Source organism: Passer montanus, unplaced genomic scaffold (genome assembly GCF_014805655.1).
Source record: "Passer montanus isolate IOZ18808 unplaced genomic scaffold, ASM1480565v1 scaffold2, whole genome shotgun sequence".
Classification (NCBI taxonomy): domain Eukaryota; kingdom Metazoa; phylum Chordata; class Aves; order Passeriformes; family Passeridae; genus Passer; species Passer montanus.
In genome coordinates, this window is record NW_024366591.1 from 9,365,174 (window position 1) to 9,380,080 (window position 14,907).

The 14,907-nt window shown below is 45.4% G+C and overlaps 1 long non-coding RNA gene across 2 annotated transcripts in view; it reads right to left on the bottom strand.

Annotated features, from left to right (window-relative positions):
- Positions 1–2,442: 2,442 nt before the first annotated feature.
- Positions 2,443–14,907, bottom strand: part of LOC120501454 — a 125,990-nt gene continuing 113,525 nt past the window's right edge. For both annotated transcript variants that reach the window (XR_005627295.1, XR_005627296.1), the window contains exons 3-5: positions 7,041–7,152; positions 3,495–3,553; positions 2,443–3,337 (exon numbers count right to left, since the gene is read on the bottom strand). This is a non-coding gene — a long non-coding RNA (uncharacterized LOC120501454). The remainder of the gene's footprint in view (positions 3,338–3,494; positions 3,554–7,040; positions 7,153–14,907) is intronic.

Genomic DNA, 14,907 nt, shown 5'->3' on the forward strand with positions numbered 1-14,907 from the left:
TACAGTGTCCTTCTTTATAATATCATCCTCTAAAGCGGAGCATTTTGTGTGTTACATAGGGCTGCTGTAACAAGAGAAATTAGCATGGCTGGTTTAATTCAGCAAGTCTGCCATGCATGTTAGAGGCAGAGTGTTAAAATGAGCTAGAATGAGAAATTTCATTGTCCTTTCAAAAAACTCACCACTCAGAAAACGTGCTTTGTGTGGGGCTTTGCTAAGGCCTGACCCACAGGCTCTCTGCAGGCTTTAGCTGCTCCCTTAGCCTCAGCAGCAGAGAGGTGAAGGAAAAGAAAAGGACACCCCACCCCATTGTCCTGCTGCTGCTCTGAGCTTCGTGGTCCTTGGATGCCCTCCGGGGAGCCTGGGGAAGTTTGGTCACCAGAGAGAGGCACTAGCAGGGCAGAGGGGAAGGAGCACTGCAGGGGCTGGAGGAGCCATCTTCAGATTGGGGTGCTGGCTTTGGTGTGCTGCTGGTTTGCCTGCTAACAGCACTGGAGTACTCCTGATTAATGTAAATGCAGGTGCAGGCAGATCCAGGCCCTTGCTAAGTGATGCTGGCAATTTTTTTTCTTTTCCAGTTCTCACCTGCAGAAACAGGGAGGTATTTTGCCTACAGGATTGATGCCTGCCTGTTTGCAATGCAGCCCAATCTTCTCCCTGACAGCCAGTGCTACAGAAATCCAGGGGTTTATTGTTTGTATTGCAAAATAAAAATACAGTGTTCAGATTTGTGGGGGGAGGATCCAGCTTGACTGTCATCTCTAATGATGGTATCTGACTGCAGTGTAGAAGAAAACCCTCCTGCAGTCCAAGGAGCTGCATATGCCTTCAGGGACACATAAAGTAATTCAGGTCAAAAATGTAGGTTGTTTTATTTAGCAGACAAAGAGGTGGGAGAGCAAAGAAGGAGAGCGAAAGAGGAAACAGGCTGCTGCAAAAATGCAATCTCCATAAAGAGGTTTTCAGTATTTCCCCCCAAAATTTAAAGTGAAATGGAGATATCTGAGTTTCAACATTTCCTTGCTGGCCTTGCTGGGTCCCAGCTCACATTGTCAGGAACCCAGATCAGTTCCATGCAGGGCAGAGATCAGGATTAGCAAATGGAGTGCATGGCTGGATGTAAGGAGGAAAGGTCCTGGCATAAATGGGCTACCAGACCCTCTCAGGGGCAGCAGCTGGGCCAGAGGAATCCAGGAGGCCCAGAGCTGGCATGAGCAGTTGGTAAGGAGTGAACCCAAGTCAAAGTTACCCAAGTGTTCATTATCTGCAGAGCTGGAACACTTCAAGGAAATTTTCAAGCCAGCTTCTCTGTGGCAAGGAAATGTGTCCCCTTGCCCATGTTGGGAGGCTGCAGGCTCTGTGGCCTATGAGGATGCCTAGCAAAGCAAACTGCTGTGAATAATCAATGAACACAAAAGGTTTCTATTACCTGCAGTGCTCCATGGCCATGTGAGATAATATAGAAATGGCAGACAGCCTCCTGGAAGTGAAATAATGCCCTTGGCATCATATCCCTTCAGCAAAAATCCCAAAGCAAACTGGGGCTATGCAAGCTGTGAAAGACCCAGCCTCAGTGCTGAATTGAGGAAGCTGCCAGGACCACAGCTGTTTCCAGAAATATCTGTCTCCTCTTGGCAGGGCAGGTTACAAACCCCCTGAGGCTCAGTGTACAGACCCCATCAGTGGGGAGGTAAAAGCAGCAAACCTCAGCTGCAAAGCTGAAGCCTGAGCACAGGGCAGTCCTAGGGCAGCTCTGTCTGCTCCTCCCACCTCTCCCAAAAGGCAGGAGCTGCCCTGTGGGGAGCACAGCCTTTGACCTGCTACCAGCTGCTCAGGCATCCTTCCAGTGTGCATCCTCTTTGACCTGCACATCCCTGGCTAGTGGCTGCTCAGCAGATGAGCAGACATCTCTGTACATGCACATTGACCAAAATATCGCTGCTGTCAGCAGAGTGCCACATTCAGGAGTGCTTGCAGGGCAAGGAGAGAAAAGGTGAGACTGATAGTGAAATCTTCAGCCCCTTCCATCTCTGTCCTCCTGAGCCCCTGGAGAAAGGCTCTCACAGAGAGTCAATAATTTCAAGACCTTGGGTTTAAAATTGTTCTTGCAGAGTAGAGATCACATGTGAAGCAGCAGTGGGCTCATAAGAGACAGGTTGAAATGGGATGTCTTTAACTATTCCCAGGGCAAAACACAGTATGACCTGCACAGTCTGGACCACAATCCCCACTCTGTTAAAGCCTGGAGAGTTTTGGTTAGCCCATGACAGTGACAAAGGAGCACACAGGAAAACCTGATGGTGTTTGGATCTTGTAATTCAATACAAACACATTTCTGTAATTCAAGAAACATTTAATAATAAAAAAAAAAGAAAAAAGGAAAAAGAAAAAAGACAGAAAAAAAGATGATGGCGTATCATTTATGACAAGGAGACAGTGGTATGCTGCAGTATACCTGCTGTCATCATTAAGGTGGTGAGCTAGCATCTCTTCCAAGCCCAATTTTTTTTTCCTCCTTAAAAATCTGCATGCAAAAGCAGAAAGTTAGCTATAACATTGATAAAGGAGGTTTAGTCCCAAGGTGGAATTTTTGGTCAGATTTAAAGTAAATCAAATATAACACCTTAAAAATAGCATTCTTCAGCAAAGCCCAGAAGCCTCAGTGATTTCTTTCTACTTTGCAACCAGAAACACAACCAGGGTAGAGAGGAGGAGCAGAGAAAGAGAGATTAAAACAGCTTTAATTTTAGCTTTAGCTCTTGTCTCATCAAGAGATAGTATGTGACACCAAAAATGAGTCCAATTAAAAATGTTTATAACTTAAAGTTGTTTAATTAGCACCTTCAGAAGTTTCACGATGTTTCCCCGCTAACTTCCTCTCTCCTGATGTGCAGTAGCAGCTGCTCCTGGAGGGGGAGGGTCAGGGCTGCTCCAGCCATATCCCAAGCCTGGATTTTAGTCATTTGAGAGCATATTGACCTCCTGGCAAAGCCTTGGTGATGAAGGGTCTGCAGAGGCTTCCAAAGGTGCTGGAAGATTCCCTTTTCACTGACTCTAATATTGCAAACAAAAAAAAACAAGATGAGAGACCCAACCTACCCCATCAGCCTGGGCAAAGAAACTTGCCCTGCAGGAGCATGTGCTTCTCTCCTGGAACCCCATGCTGGTGCTGGCTCTCTCCTTTGAGCTGTGCTTTCCACCAGTGCTCCAGTATTGATGGTCACTCACAAAGCTGGCCTCAGCCTTTGTGTCCTGCATGCAGCACCTGTGCCATGCCGGCCCACGTGTGGAAAACGAGAAGGAAATCTTCCCTCCATCCTCTTGTCTACTGTACACCCTGGAGAGTTAATGAGAGGTGCCTCGTGAGGACTGCACATTCTGCTTCTTCCTGCTAGGAAACTCAACCCCATGCAGGTCCCCTCCAGGGCCCCTCCCTGCACCAGTGCCAGAGATGCTCCCACAGACACAGACTGGGAACGGTTAGGAGAACAAACCTTGTCCAGCTTCTGTATTTTGGTTGCCATGGCAATATGCTCATCCCTGTTGGAGTCGCCTGGGGAGCACAGAGGTTCAGAAAATGACAAGGAGAAACGTGAGGGCACGGCACACTGTGACAGTCACAAGGTGGGGTGCCTGACTAAGCAAGAAGGTGAAGTAGGTTTCTTTTGGCTCTGTCTCTGTAGGACCCCCAGCCAGCCAGCACCAGCATGGCTTTTGGTGTCAGGTTACCATGAACCAGGGGCTGCTTAGCACCATTTTTGGGACCTTGCATGGAAGAGTGACTGCAAACAGCAACCCATTTTAAATGTTTTTTCCCCCAAGCCTTTTACAGATGTAGGAGGAATCGGGAATATAAGTTAGGGCATTCCCAGCACACGAGATTTCCTCTGGCCTGGAAGAATAATGTAAAGTGCTAACTGAATTTCACAGAATTGCAGGATAGTTTGTGTTGGAAGGGAACTTAAAGATCATTTAGTTCCAAACCTCCTGCAATAGGCAAGGACACCTTCAATTAGACCACATTCCTTGAAGCCCCATCCAACCTGGTCTTGAACATTTCCAGGGATGGGGCATCCACAGCTTCTCTGGACAGCTTGTTCCAGTGCCTCACCACCCTCACAGTGAAGAATTCCTTCCTAATATCCAATCTAACCCTGCCCTCTTTCAGTATTAAGTATTTGCCCATGTCCTATCACTAAATGCCCTTGTAAAAAGTCCCTCTTCAGATCTCTTGTGGCCTCCCTTCAGTAACTCTGTAAGTTTCCCCTAGAGCCTTCATGGAGTCCTGACTCTTCCTCAACCATAATCCCTAGCCCTTCTGTGGAGGCCATACACAGTATCATTTTTGTTCACATCAGTTTGATAACAACACAAAATTTAAAGATGTACCATCCAAACTAACACCTCATCTGGCTGACTGAACATCCATCTGCAATGGGATAGAGAGTATGTAAAAGATGTCCATGTTGGATTAAAAAGAACACCTCACCTATTAGTCTCTTTCTAACATGTTTGGGCCCAGAATATACATTGTGTCTTGTGTATAAGCTTGTGTTCTTAGGTCCTGAAAATAAAAATTTACTTATTCATTACAAATTTCTGTTTATAGGCTATACCTACAAGAGATACAGTGCCAGGCCATTAGGCATCAAAGGCTCCATGTTACAGGCAATCTCAAAAGAGAAGTCAACATGATTTTTCCAGGAGCTCATTTCACTATAACACTATAACAACAGTAATCCTGAATTTACATTGTGCTTTGATCCAGACTGCCAAAGCACTTTGTTCTCTGATGGAGAAACGACATACAAGTTAGGATTCAATTTGCTCATCATCAGCGTGGATTGGGAGGGTCAGTCTTCAAAAATATTCAGCAACTCAAACAACAGTTTATACTCATAAAAGCAAAGCGAAATTTTAAGTTTGACAAAGGAAATGTATGATCATCTTAGAGAGGATTTTGCTAAAATAAATGGAACTAATAGTTCCACTAATGTGAAGGTCAAGGCTCACCTTGGAAATCACCTCTATGGCAATGTTGACCAGGGACAGTGAAAGGTTATTCTTCTGACAACCAAGCCTAGGACTGTTCTGTAACCTCACCACTTTATATTTCCCTTACATTGTTACTCAGACATTAGTAAAAAATTAGCACAGCTTTGGTTCAGGGCAGGGATATTAAGCAGGAAAACTTAGAGAGTGATAGGCACAAGCTGGTTCTCAGCAGAAAGCCAGCCTCACATCCTCAGTCAGTCACAGAAGAGAGGCTAGACACTCTGGCCTTCCTGATGATCACATCGTAACCAAGACAGTTCCTTTGATGGGTCCTTCTGAAGTATAAATTAACTTAACCACTTCTGATCTTGGGAAACAAGAGACATTTTGATTGACACAGTCACAGAAGGCAAGGGCTCTATCAGCCTTAGCAAGTAAAGCAGCTCAAGGGCAGTGCTGGTGCACTGTCAGTCCCTTTTACCCGTGACTGAGCAGCCACAGGTTGGAGCACCTCAGGTGCACACCTGCATTTCCTCTCCCAGGACAGTGTCACCCGAGAGGAGCCCAGCTTGCATGCTGCAATCCTCTTTCCTGGTATGAATCATCAAACCAGTTGTGTGGCCTGCCCAGGAGATGGGTTTCTTTAATCCAAACTGAAATGGTAGTGAGAGGCACCTTATGTGTCTTGGTCCTGCCTCCCTGGCTCCAGCTTTGGTTGTACTCTCACTAAAACCAGGTTCCAATGTGGACCACCCTTCCCTAGCTGCAAGGCTGAACTCTTCACAGGCAAAAAGGGAGCAGAGAAGTGGTATCTATGCTTTGAGGAGAACAAACACCCCAAGCTAGACTCACTGGGGCAAAGTGCAGCAAGGGAAGCAAGATCTCCCTCAGCTGTGCACTGCTGTGGATGTGGACCCTGGTTCTGCACCAGGGCAGACTCCTACAGCACACACAGAGAGCCCTGTGTTGTAACAGTGGCTTTCCAGAAGCATTTGGCTTTAAACTTCTGTAAAACAGCCTATACTTTGGGTTTAAAGCTGCATTGAAAAAAGCCCTTTCCTGCAAGATTCAAGAGATTACCAGTCTGCAGGGTAAACAATGGCTTGCTTCTATTTTGCTGCAAACTGATGTTCTTTTCTGGAAGTGGTTAACTCCAAAATGATGCAAATACTATTGTCAGCCCCTTTGACTTTCCCTGCTGACAATCTTATCATTCAGCTAAAATCCCTCTCCCACAAACCCACACTGCCTCTCAAAGAGCCAAGAGTGCTTGTTATCCCCTTCCCAGCTGCCAAAACCCTCCAGCTGCCTTATAATTACCCCTGTAATGTGCTTCTGCATATCCAATACATAGATCTGCAGCACACTAAAAATTTAAGGACAACATAAAATAAAGAAACAACGAATTAAGGAGCACAAGGGGTGCTGGAGCAACGACATTGTTAATTTTTCTGTTTACTTCACTGATAATAGCTATTTTTGATCCAAAACTGCTGTACAATAAAGTGGCACATTTGAGCACAGCTGAATGTCAGGGATTCATTGCTTAAGGTCAGAAGAGACCATCATGATCATCAAGTGTAACCTATTGCATAAGAGATCCATGGTACACCGCCCCAGTAATTTCTGAGGCTTGCCTGCAACTTCTTTCAGATTTGCAGATGCATCTGTTAGAATGTAACCTAATCTTGGCATAAAGACTGAATAGTCTGGAGAGTTAACTAGGATACTAGGATGTTAGAAAAGCCCTTTTTTTGTTGGGCTTTTTTGATTTGTTGTTGTTTTGCTTTGTTTGTTTGTTTGTTTGTTACCCTCATAGAACATTTAGACCCTCTTTTTCTCCCCTGTATCTGTTTTGCCTCTGCTTCTAGCAGATTCTATGTTTTTCCTAAATGGAAGCACTGCAGCACTGTTATCAAGTTGCCTTATAATTTCTGAAGTATGTGAAGTAGATCACTCTGTAGTCTCCCATCACAGGGAGTGCTTCTTGGCCCTTGTGCATTCTCACATATTGCCTCCATGTGCTTTCATTTAGCCAAGCTCACCTTGCAGTGTAAGGGTCTTTGCAAGAAGCCCTGTTCTCCCTCAGAAGTCATCAGAGTAGACAGTCCATGTCCTGTGTACTGGAATGCCCTTGGCAGTGGTGAGCTCTCATCTCTAAAAGTAGAAATAATGTCCATGTCACTCAGAGGTTTTGACCATTCTTTAATTAATTTCCCCAGCTCTTCTGGCAGGTGGCTCAGGGTGCCTGGGTGAATGGGGACAGCACCTTGCTGGAGGCAGGTGAAGACAATTTGCATGTGTGGGTCACAGCTCCTGCTTGCCTCCAGCTATCACTAAAAGGTAGTGTGAGCCTTGCACTCCTTGCTGCCCTTCTCCCAGCCAGCATGTGGGGCCACCTGCCTGCCTGAATCATGCTGGCTTTTGCCAATTGCTCAAGATATTTCCCCTTCCACATCACTGTGCAAGAGCAGGCCAAATGCATGCAGCTTCTAGTATATCTAACAACACATCAGGAACAGGCTCTTTGCACATATTCATTTTTGGCCTACCTGATCCTAGTGCCATGCACAGTGTGGAATGGGTGAAGGAATGTGCAAAGATGGTAATTAACTGCAGAAGAGAAAGCCAAAGCAACAACTGGAGCATGGCTCTAGGGTCTGGATGTCAGGTTGGTGAGGCATCTGAGGGGGTTTCCATTTGTTCATCCAAGCCTACTTGTATTGCCATCTGGTTTCCAGGAGTATTTTATCAAACCTGAAAATGCAGAATGAGCCCCATGGATATAGCAGGAAATGAACCTCCATCCTTGGAGTTCCATGGATAAACACCAAGCAGCAGGTAGGTATTGCTGATTCAGCAACCCTTTCTGGCTTGTGCTCATTCTGCTACAGGACATCATTAGAAGAGGCTGAGATATTTTGTTTTTATAGCTTTTTAACCTTTTCCTTCCCAAAACAGTGTTTGTATTTATTTTGGCACCTTGAATGTTTTGAAGAGAGGATCAATTTTAATTTGTTTAAGCATTTTTCCCCCTTAATCCCATTAAGTCAGTCTCTAATTCTTTCCAGGGCTCCCTTCTGTGGAGCTATTTCCTCTTGGAATCATTTACTTTCTGTGGATTGGGGGAATTAATGAGGCAGATGCTGCTTTCATTCTCATCACTGTAAGCCCAAAACAGCTTCAGCAGTTTGCTGGCACAGGTCCAGATTTTACTGGTGTAAATGAGGTCAGAATTTGGCTCACTGTGCTTACTTTTGCTAAGAGATAAGGATGTTACCGAAAACAAGAAGTCTTGTGCAGTTTGGGAAAGTCCAGTTGAAAGTGGGTGAGGCTCATAACTTCATCAAAAGTCTGAGTTTCTGCATTTCCCCACTGAGAGGCTGTGCTGAGCACCACCGATATTCAGGCAACACGGCACACTGGTAAGCAACCACTCAGGGAAAGAAGCACCAAGACTTTCAAGAACCTCAGAATAGTCTACAGGAGCAAATTGCAGTGGCACAAACCTAAGTCATGCTGAGGCAAAATTGAAAGTTAAGAAATATAGAGAAAGATCAACTGGCTGTGTCAGTCAGTTTTCAGGGGTCTCACAGGGAAGGAGGAAGCAAACAGAAAAACTGAGATACATGCAGACAGCTCAGGGCTCGCATCAAAGGTCAGCATGTACTGTGGTGCATAAAATTGAGAAAGAGATAAAGGAAACATAACTAGCATAGGACAGGAAGGCAGGGAGCAGGGAGGCATCCTGGCCATAGATTGGTGGTCAGGGGAAGGCTGAGGCAAGCACTGGCCTGATGGCTTTGCAGCAGCACCCACAGAAGGGTCAGCCCAGGCTGGGACCCTCCATGAACCCTGAGCAGCAGCACGGGGCAGTGGGGCTCCTCGCAGAGCAGCACCCTGCCTGGCTGCAGAAAGGAGAAACAAGAGGAGCGAGGCAGCTACGGCCAGTCAGCTCTATTTCGGTTCCTGGAAATGCACTAGAACAAATAATTAAACAAATTAATCATCAGCACCTAGGAAACAACCAGGAGAAGGGGAACAGCCAGTGCTGATTTGCCAGGAGCAAATCATGTCAAATCAGCCTAATTTAATCCTGCAACAGGTCTTGTGGATAGAGACAAAGCAGGATACTTCTTGTATCTTGATTTTGGTACATCTCTGGTACCATCTCATTTTGTGTTACAAGAGGTAAATTTAAGGAAATATGCCCTAGAGAAATTACCTTAAGTAAGGAGTGCAAAACAAGTTGGAAAAAACATGCTCAGAAAGAAAGTGTTTTTGTAAAAATACAATAAAGGGTTGAGTAGGGCTCAACAGGGGTCTAGCCGCTGGATTATGAGATAGTGGGCATCCTTATCAGATATGTAGATGACACCAAGCTGAGAGGATCTGCAAAGACCTGAAAGAGGACTAGAATAAAAAAATCATCCTGGCATGTTAGAGAAAAGGTCTAGAAAAAAGGAGAGAAGCAAAGTTGTGCACAGAGGTGGGTATAGTCAGCTGCACAGGGACAAAATGAGAGACAGATGATTAGGCAGGTGTGGAGCAGTGCAGCAATGCAGGAACCTGAAATGAATAAAAAGTGCCATTTGTCATACACAAGGCAGTCACCATATCAGTGCACTCAGAGAAAAGCTCTGCCTGTAAAAAACACAGCTGTGCCCTCAGTTTTACCCAGTGCTGCTACAGTACTTGTTCAGCTCAGGAAAGTCTGAAAGGAAGTGAGATGAGAGGTCTAGAAAAGAGGAATTGGAAAGAAACACTCATAGGGATTGTTTCCTCCAGAAAGAAGGAAACCAGGGGAGAGACAATACTATTTCCAGAGAAGGAGGGAATAAATGTCCTCCAGACAGTCCTCTATATCCATTGTGAGTGTGGTAAGAAACGAAGTGCTTGGATTGCTGAGAGAGAGCTTAAAGTTAGATGCTTGGCAAAGGGGAAGGCTAACCAACACTAAACCCACCTGCCTGGCAAGGATATAAAACTTGTATCCTTGCCTGTGTTTAAAAACAGGCTGGAAGCTTCTGGAATATTTCTGAAATCAGCCTCTTGAGGTCCTTTCTAGCCATGTTTTTCTCCAATTTTGTGATGAATGGTGTTAAATGAATATAAATTGCCTCACAAGGGGACACTGACGCTCAGGCTTGGTGATGAATAGTGATCAGCGACAAAGCTGTCAGCTTGTGGGGAGGCATCCAGTAGGGTTATTACCAGAAACTGGTGTTAACTCCAGTTTTATTTACCATCTTCATTAATGATCTAGAAAAAACATTAGACAGTGTGTTTATTAAAACTGCAACTGATACTACAGTGGGGAGGAGATGCAGTCACCAGCCAGGAATGGAAAATAACATAAAAGCACAAAAAAAGATACGTGGCATGGGGAGAAAATGACCTAGCTCAAAGGACACACAGAATAATACGTCTAGGAAAGAAGTAGTCCAAAATTAAGACCCTCTATGGGAGAAGGAGACCCAAATGCAAGGAAACACTTTGCAGGGTTAGCATACAGGAAATTGAACAGGAGGTTACAATTTGTCACATCAACAGAAAAAGTCTCAGTGTGGCTTTGGGCTGCATGACATACCCCAGGGCAGAGAGATAAGTAACTGTGTGATCAATGTTGTGCAAGCTTTCTTTCTGGGTGCCTCCTGGCCAGCGTGGCTGCCAGGCTGCAGGAGGAGCTGGGAAAACCAGCAAAAAATAATTGAAAGCTGAGAACATTGGCTTATGGAGAGAGAATTGCATAGGTACTCCGTGGCAAAGCAACACCGGGCTCACGCTTCTAAGGTGTAGATAAGCATGTCAGGAAAGGTGCCCTTTTTACCAGGCATAATTATGACAGGAAAAATGGGCATTGTATCGATATGAGATATGTTATACTAGCACTGCACGTTTTGGTTGGCCACAAAGCAGTTTCAGTGATACAGCAGCCTCCTGGGACTCGTCCACTGCTGGCTGCCAGGGTCCAGGCTAGCACTGAGCTGTGCAAGAGCTGAGGCATCACCCCAGCACCTGCCTGTGGAGGAGGCTCCTGGGGAGGGCTGTTGCTGCCAGGCAATGGCAAAGAAAAGGATAACACGCCCACTTTGTGTGACCAGAGCCACACCGACATCATTGATAACAGAGTTGCATAAGCAAATCAACACGATGGGCCCTGTCGATTGGAGGGGGAGCAATCTGTGCTGCTCGGAGGGACAAATCAACAGAGAAAGAGATGCTATTTTCACGTTTCTAGAGAGGTGTTACTAACAGAAAGAAAGCACAGATATAAAGCTGTACTCGGCAGAGTCCTTTAAAGAAAAGATAAAGGTAAATGCTTTTCTAACTTGTGATTTTGAGCCTTTTCACTCTTTGTCCAGCTGGCTTTTGAGATGGAGGTCTAAGAGTGCAATGGTGTGTTTGTCTCAGCTGATACTGGAGTGCACAGGCTTTGAACAATAAGGCTTTGTTCTTTTGCCAAATACAGCAATGCCTCTGCTGTTGCTTGGAGAAAAAAAGGAACAAACACATTAGGAAGTCACCGAAAATGAAATGATGGCTCACTTCAAGGCATTCAGTAGCACACTGCAGAGATGAATGAGCTCTGCATGGCATGTGAGTCCATGAGGAGGAGAAATCTTCAGAAAAACACCCTTTAGTTCCCACCACACTTGCAATACGGCAAAGGAGATGACCTTCATATATATCCCAGGATCAACAGGCCCCTGAAATGCTTTTGCAGGAGAGCCTCATTGCCAACAGCTTTTGCAGGGACTTTGGGCATTGCCGGCAGAGCATTGTGTGAGGGTGTACTTTGCCTTTGAGGAGCAGCCCCCACAAAGCAAATCTGGTGGCTCTTTCCAGCAGAGGACTTGAAACGAAACTCAGCAGCGTGGCTGACAGGCCACCACTGCCAGCTGTGGGACCCCTGCAAGGTGCAGGACCACCAGAGCCTGTGGCTTGCCAAGCGCAAAGCAGCTCAGCTCCTGTCTCACAGCCCAGTGCCACCAGTAACATGGAAGAGCAGGTGGGAAATGAATTCCCAAAGAAACTCAAGGGGAAAATAGGAAGGTGGAACAAGCACAGTGGTCCAGAAGAATAAATTCACTGAACATACATCCTTGATTTTAATGGGGCTTCTAATAGCAGGGTGAGCCCAGCAGAGCTGGTTATCTTCCAGGAAATGCTCCCAGAAAATGTGGAACTCTGGCAAAGCCATTCCTTTCACTTGCTTGACAATGGGAACTGAGGGACCCCCAGTACAAACACAAGCAACATAAAGCTGAGCAGATGTTACCTTGAACTTGTCCTCAACTCATGAGGGAGATTTAAGTGATATGAAACCACTGGAGCAGCCCAGGTGGGAAAGATTACTTCACTTGGGTATGAGCTCTTATTGGAGTTAGGGGAAAGAGCTTATAGTTGTGTGTTATATGCTGGGACCAATTACAATTCCAAAAAATGCAGAATACAGCAAAGGGGAGGTTTGGGGAATGAGAAGAAATTAAAACTACACGGCTGTGTTAAAGCCCAGAAAAGAAGAGACAGAGGCAGAAAGACAGGAAGAAAACAAGGATAAAGTTGTGCAGGGTGTCTTAATACAGGGTCCAGACAAGTGTCACATGAGCTCATCCAAATGCATCTCAGGCCAGGCCAAGCTTCTCAGGCCAGAAAATGTACAACAATCACCCTGTGCCTGCGCTTGCAAGTGCTGGGAACAGCAAGAACAAAGGGTGGGCTCTTCAGCTCTTTAGTTCTCCTCCTTATTTTGCAGAATTGCCACATGCTGAAATAGCAAATGATGTATGAAATGAAAAATCACTCCCCAACCAATGCATATAAATGATGCAGAGAGTATTTGGCCATCACTTCTTTGCAGTAATATTTATCTGCATTAATGCCTCATTCAGAGGTAGCTGGAAATACCCAGAATGTGAGAATAAGAGGATCGGAAGAGAGATCAGGGAGACAGGCAAAGCAGCAAGGCAGGCACCTAAGGAGGCAGAAATAAAGCCTTTCCTGAATAAATCACCAGCTCAGTTCTGACCCAGGTTATTAGCAACCACAAGGCAATATTCTAGGTCCCAATGCTAACCAGTTATCTGTAAAGAGCAAATTCATTTAGTGGGCTTCAGAGGAGTCATTGCCATTTGGAGATGACTTCAAAACCGGTGAGGAACCTGCTGGTGGCCCCAGGCCAGCAGCTGGGAGGGAGGTGTTTTCCTGGTGAGAGAAGCCTTCCCTGGCTGGCATGGCAGTGGGGTGTGGGAGCCAGCCCAGCCATGAATGGGGACAGAAGCAGGGGGGTTCTCCCTGTGACAACCCCAGGCAGAGGCACATCGCCATGGCTTGCACCAAGCTTGGGCAGCCCCAGCTCTCCAGTTTGTAATCTCCATGCAGAGGATTGAGCCCCATAAGCTGCTGGCCAAGCACAGCATCAGTGTTTAGCAGACAGCGTTCAGTACCGCTGACTCACCGGTGTTTGCACGTAGGATTACATTTGGATATGCCTTCCTGAAACTGGGAGGGAGGAAGTGCACCCAGCTGAATGCCTGTTGCAAGCACCCCTATCCTGGCACACGAGTGTCACCCAGCAAGATGGACCCAACAGAAAAAGTCAGTAGCAAAAACAAAACCTATGCACTCAGTCAAAGACATGGTTGGGCTCAGTGTTGGCAAAAAAGGCTGTGGAAGAGCTGAGCACAAATTATAAGGTAAGAGTGAGATACCTTGCACTTTAACAGCTAGAAACCAAGGGATCATAGAATCCTAAAAGATGCATTTGGGATGTTTCCTCTGCCTCCTCTTACTCATATTTTACCTCCCCACCACCAGAAAAAAAGGAAGTGGAAACTACCAATAGCTACTTTTGTCCTCCTAAAACTTCTTTGGCTTTGACTTAACATTTCAGTCTGGGTCCAACTTGACCTTCAGATAGCATGGATTGAAGACGAATAGCAAATATTCATCCAAGGACAGGTTTTGGCTCTCTGCCTAGTGTCTGAAGGCACTTTGTGTTGTCTCTGAGTGATAACACATTTAAAGGACACCAAAATATATTTCAAGATAACACTAAAGATGTGATCCACAGAAATTTAGCTATGAAAAATGTTGATGGGAAGGTCTGGAAAACGAATCTGTTGGAAGTATTGGCTAGCTAGTATTGGTGGGATTCACTAGCATGCAAGTATAGGATGATGCTGCTGAATTTGGAGTTACCCCTCCCATGCTGCTGTTAGCCTGAGAGACCTCACTGACCTTCTGGCTACCTCGTGGTCAGTCCCACAGCCTTTTAGGAGTTCCTTCGGCTGATGATTTGGTATATGGTCTTGGTGGATAAGGATATCTGCTTTTTAATGAAGAAATTTAACCGTAAGGGAACCTTATATGAAGATTCTGCCCTTATGTGTTTTTTCCAAATCATGCACATGGGTGACACAATTGTGTGGGAAACACACCCAAAGCTCACTAGCACATTCACTCTGAGAGCTCTGCAGAAACACTGTGGACCAGCAAGACTGTTCATAAGAGTCAACAGAAAACTCTAGGAGAAAATTCAAACTTTTCACAAAACCAGTGCTGCAACAAATTCATGTCTGGTTGGCTAAAATTACCTGGTGAGAATACCTGACTAAAAAGGGGCCAAAAAGCCTTAGGACTAGATTAATTAGTATCTGTACAGACAGCATGGTACACTGAAAATGTGTTTAATTAGCTTGAATCTTCAGCTTTAAGTCACTTATGTAATGTGGAGACTCCTAATCAAGCCTCCTTTGGAAAAAATACCCTTGTAAAACATCTGATTTTTTTTTCTCTACCAAGATGATGAAAACCATGAAGCCTACTTAGACTATATCTCCACACCTTTTCCTCAGAAAATCCCCACATGCTTGACTCTGGGAATGTTTTTACATAAACCCAAAAAGA